Source organism: Xiphophorus couchianus, chromosome 22 (assembly GCF_001444195.1).
Source record: "Xiphophorus couchianus chromosome 22, X_couchianus-1.0, whole genome shotgun sequence".
Classification (NCBI taxonomy): Eukaryota; Metazoa; Chordata; class Actinopteri; order Cyprinodontiformes; family Poeciliidae; genus Xiphophorus; species Xiphophorus couchianus.
Window position 1 is genome coordinate 1,975,129 of NC_040249.1, and position 5,911 is coordinate 1,981,039.

A 5,911-nucleotide genomic window follows, 5' to 3' on the forward strand; every position below is an offset into this window, starting at 1 on the left:
TTCCTTCAATCAAGAAGACTTTATAAAACTAGAACCTGCTGTGGCGTTCCAACAGATTGCAGTCTGCCTCATTCCTTACATAACGGTGATGAAATGAATCTTAGTAAAACATTTCTCCTGTCTCGGGTTTATTAGTCTAGGAACTGAAGCCTCTGCGGTTTGAACTTTGGCAGATTTCACTCAGGGTGTTTTTGTTGCTTTAGCCGGCTCTACTGAAACAAACTCTCATAATCCCAACTATTTCTCAGAAAACCCCGTTATCAGCTACCTGGATGAATCCTGAATGTTCCATAATGTCTTTTAGGATTTTTGAAAGACTGTTTTTGACATGCGGTGACTGTTCAATCCAGTCACCGCATGTTTACCCGACATTAATCACAGACTGTGTGCTCAAGCAGTGAAGTCAGGTTTGTTTCTTATTTTCAGTGGGTTTTTTTGTTGTTGTTGTTGTTGCTCTCACAATGTCTCCACGGTGAACTGACAGGTTTTAGTTTATGCTCTAAACCTTCATGTGTTGTGCTCCAATATGCAAAATGGATCATCTAAGCAAAGCATAACCTTAAAGCCAAATGAGGAACAGTTTTGAGTGTAGACATGATGGGAGGATTACCAAGATGAGCAGCCCATCATTACACAATAGTCAGAACTTAACTCTTAGCTATTATTTCGAAGGTTTCTATTTCCAAGATGGAATGATTGCACTGCATGAAACTTGTATGATTCTTGGAAACAAAGGTCGGGATAAAGTTATTGTGAATTTTCCAAGCCAATTCCCCATGGACTTAGTGGATGCCGACAAAGAAAGAAAAAAATTAACAAATTTAAGTTTAACAAAACTTCTCAAAAATTTTTTATTTGGAGGCATTACAGGTAATATCCCAGCGCTGCGTGTCCTGAGGCCGAAACATCATCAGTGACCCCTCACACCCCCACCATGGACTGTTCTCCCTGCTGCCCTCCGGAAAGAGGTTCTGCAGCATCCGGTGCAGGTCCACCAGGTTCCGAAACAGCTTTTTCCCACTTGCCATCAGACTGCTGAACTCTTAACTGGACTGCACTTAAAATCTGGTCTCCACTTTATACCTTGCACACGTACAGAGCTAAATAACTTATATTTTACTGTCATTCCTGCACTTTATATTCTATATTTATATTTATATTCATATTTTATACTGTATTTTTATTTTATTCTGTAGTAACCTCACAACATTGGAACCTCAAAACATTGTCCTGAGCCGTATGCAACGAAATTTCGTTCTGTATACACCCTGTGCATGCAAAATGACAATAAAGTCAGTCTAAGTCTAATAAATGCTTTTAGAGGTAATACCTCCAGCACTCATTCCTGACTGAAGACTCCAGATGCATTTCTTCTCATTCGTCTTCCAAAAGCAGCTTAAGCTCTGTCAGACTGGATGAGGAACAGCTGCGAACATCAGTTTCCGAGTCTTACCGCTGATTTCCAGTTGGAATTTTGTCTGGACTTTGACTAGACCATCCCAACACACAGATATGTTTTGATCCAAACCGCCCAGTCGTTTCTCTTGCTTAATGTTTGTGGTGTGGTGGTCCTGCTGGAGGGCGAACCACCTCCTGTAGGTTGTCTTCCATCAACTCTGACCAGTTTCCCTGGCCATAATGAAGAAAGAAAAACATCCCGACAGCACGGTGCTGCTGCCACCATGTTTGAAGATGTGTCATGGTGTGTTGTTTTAAAGTGGACCCAAATGCCAAAATAAAACACAGAAATCCAAAAATGACGACGGGGAGATAATGGGATTTAACAGGAGGATCCAGCAAAGAGTGACAGAAGCAGAAGCGCTTAAGTCATGGGAGAGGAAATGTGAAGCAATGGACCTGGGCTGATTGGCTGACTGCAGGTGTGAGGGCAGAAAGCAGCACAGGGGGGCGAGGGAGAGTACACTGGGAACACTAAAGAATGAGTAGACAAGAAACATTAAACTAGAGTTAAAAAAATAACTAGACACAAGAAATGAACATGGTAAACTAGAATCACAAAGGAAGAGATGAACAAAAGTACAAACAGAAACAAGGGTGACCTAATCAAAGAAGGAGACTAAGAATCACAGAATAAGCCTCAAAACAACCAAAGGATCCTAACAAGATGGGAATGATGCGTTCAGGGTGATTTGCAGTGTTGGTTTTGAGCCACGCAATTTATAGGTCATAGGTCATTTATAGGTTTATAGTTCTGTTTAGTTCTGGTTTCGTCTGAGCAGAGCACCTTCTTTCACATGATTCTTGGCCGGCGTCTGCTGTGGTGGAGGTCTACGGTTTGGCAAATGTCCGGTGTGATGGCGGGAGGTTTTTGTAAAATTATTATTATTTCATTTTGTTTTTACCACTCTTTGAACTTGAAACGTCAGATTACGTCGACTTTTGTTTTGACGTAATAAGAGATTTTTAGTAATTAGTTTTGTCTATATTTTTCACAAGGAATAATCTTTTTTTTTTTTTTTTTCAATCAAGTCGGAAGCGCGTGCAAGAGTCAAACCACCTGTTGCCGCCCGCGGCCTTTGTTGGAAAGTTTTGGCTCTAGAACCTAGAAGGTTCTTCAGAAAACAGCCTTGAAAAGCAAAAGGGGCCGAAGGACACGGACACAGGAGGCCGCTTCAGAGTGAAGTTAGACGGAGAATGCGGAAGTGTCTCAAATTCATGACTCTGTTTAGTGTTTGTGTTCCAGGAAGAAGATGAGCGCTGTAGAAAAAGTTACAAAAAGAGGTTTGACTTCCATTAAAGAGTCAATATTTTTGAAGAAATCTTGACATTTGGATCACATCATGCGATGAAGTCTTCATCACAATATCGGAGCTGTAGAGTTCAGTGTTGCCCCATGGCTGATAATTAAAGACAACGCTGCTGCTGCTGCTGCTGCTGCTGCTGCTCCCCTCCTCCCTCCTGCTGCTGTTCAAATATTTCACATCAGTTGCTCAGAGAGACACTAACTGGGTGCAGACGGAAAGAAAAGCACATGGCTTAATCTGTAGGCAACACCAGGATTTATCCCAACTGAGCTACAAAAATACAAAATTAGGCATCAAGGATACAGCTGACAATACAGAGCCACGCCAAGGTACTTGCACCCCTTAAACTGGTTTTCACCACAAACTTAAAAAAATGTGACATTTTTAATCGTATTAAGAATTGTCACATTATTTATTCATGTGATAGGCCAGCACAAAGTAGTGAGTAACTGCAAAGGAAAGTTGTGATTTTTAGAAAAAAAAAAAATCAAATACAAAAGTGAAAAACTGAGCAACATGCATTCAGCCCCTTTTATCACTTCGCAATAAAATTCAGCTTAGCCAATTGCATTCAGACGTCACATGTATCTAAGCAGATTTCCAGTGTTGTCTTGTAGAGCCAGACAGGCAGTTTGTCTGTAGAAAATAAAAGAAGAAAGAAAAGAAAATGGACGTCACTCTTTTCAGAGATTTACAGCTGAAATAACATTGAGACCTGTGTATTATCTTCCATTCACTTCATATTATCTTCCATTCACTTCATATTATCTTCCATTCTACTTTGTGTTGGAAAACTGACAAGTAAAATACACTGATGTGAGAGAATGTATTGCAACAAAATGTTGAAAGGTTCTTTTGTCAGCAAGTGTCTGTATGTGAAACGACAGTAAGAAATGTTACAAGGAATGAATTTAAAAGAGCAGTATTTTATATATATATATATATATATATATATATATATATAAGACTTTGCAATTTAACACCTTGAAATTGGGCCGTTGTCTCTTTAAGGAATTTGTGCTCTTCCTGACACTCCGTCTTCAGAAAGTCGCCACAATGTTGCTTATTTTTCAAGCCTTGAACATTGTTCTTAGGAGCATTGCACTGAGAAGCAGTTAGTATGATTAGCTTAGCAGCTGCAAAGTTCCAGCCGGTGTTTGCTAATTGCTGCTGCCGCTAGTCTGAAGGAGCCGAGTGGGTAAGGGACGCTTTGTGAGGCGGAAGCTCTGGAGTTTAGAAACTGCTGCAAAATTTGGAGAATTGGGATAGAGCGGGTTTCCTCCTGAAAACCTGCCAAGGTCGGGGTGCCAAGGCGGTCCACCATCAGGACCGCCGTGCTTTCTGTATAAAAAATGTTGACAGAAAATGTAAAAAATATTACTGGGTAATTATGTTACTGAAAGACATTGTTAACTATGCTTAAACACACAACTAGTCTTAAAAGCAACAAACAAAAAAAAGAAACAAACAATTTAAAGTAAATATAAATGTTTTCAACATCTGTGAAATCCCAGTTAAGTCATCAGCCAGTGGATTTAAAAACACTTTGTAAGGTTTAGAGCCTAAGGCCAACCTAAGGCTCTAAACCTTAGGTTGGCCTTAGGTTTAGAGCCAACCTAAGGGCCGCCAGGCATATAATACACTGGGAAACCCTGTACATCATCGACTCGCACCTCTGCGTTGTGACTACAACGTCCAAAAGGGCAGGACCTAGTAGACTCAGTAGAGCCGCTGCTCCTTCACATCCAGAGGAGCAATTGAGTTGGCTTGGGTTTCTGGTCAGGATGCCTCCTGGACGCCTCCCTGGTGAGGTGTTCCGGGCACGTCACGCCGGGAGGAGGCCCAGGACACGCTGGAGAGACAGTGTTTCTCGGCTGGCCTGGGAACGCCTTGGGATTCTCCGGAGGAGCTGGAACAAGTGGCTGGGGAGAGGGAAGACTGGGCCTCCCTACTTAAGCCAAGTAGTTCGCGGCCCAAACTTGGATAAACGAAAAAAGATGGCTGGATAGATGGACACAGCCTGGTTGGTGAATATTGACATATTTTTATACTTTTAATTCAAAATATCACATGCATCGATGAATTGTGGGTAATACACTTTGTTGAAGTCAGCTTGGATGTGGGCTTAGCTGAAGTGTGGAGAAGGGCCCAAAGGAGGCGGGGCAAAAGACCAGAACTTAGAATACTTAGTTCCCACAAGTCTGAAGCGGAAGTGATCTGCGCCACGTTTAGTAGGCAAGATCATGTGTCTTTCTGTTGGTTTGCGGCCGACAGAAAGACACTCTTGACCCATGTGTGAGAGAAAGACACTCATGAACAAAACTGTTGCTGTCGGGATCGACCCGCATCAGACGGCAACGGAAAACACGTCAGACGACGTGGGCAAACTGCCGCCGATCTCCCACTACGATGTAGTTAACTACCTAGTGAACACAAAGAATGCGTACGCCGTTTTTAAGCGGATTTGTAAAAGACGTACAAACTTTTCACGTAAAAACCAAAGTTCTGCTGACTACCAGATTAAAGTACATCTAGTACATACATACATGTAAGGTAAAGTACCTTGAAATTGCAATCGTGTAACAGTTGTAATGCACTGTTTGTAGATTAGGAATGCGGGAAAAGCAAGTTCTAAGCTTGTGGCTTTGTTGTCGTCACAGCAACTCCATATCAACTGCCTACCAAGATGGCTGCCAGTTACAAAGTTCATGGAAGTGTGGCATGAGAACTATGTATTTGGACAGGGCCATGGTGAAGAGGATTGATGTGACAGAAGAGGGCGCTATGGAGCCTGAGGGAGGCTGTAGAGAGGAAGAGGAAGGGCTTGTGGTAGAATCCTTCCAAGAGTAATAAAAGGATAAAATTCCTCTGACAGCTAAAGTAATGAACTTATTTAGTGGTCTAGACATGTTTCCTGTTTTGCTCTGCTATCTTCTCCGTGTTTACGGAGCAAGAAAGCCTCCTAAAATGTGCCTGGATGCCCCTCACAGCTGCAACTCCAGCGAAAAGACTTAGTTTTGATTTCTTCCTCTCCTCTTTTGGGCTGAAGAGAAACCCGTCCTGCTCGGAGATGTTCCCTCCTCCTGCCGGCTGCCGGAGTCCTGCCCCCCCGCCCCTCTGCAGAGCTCAGCTGAAGGGCAGCTCCC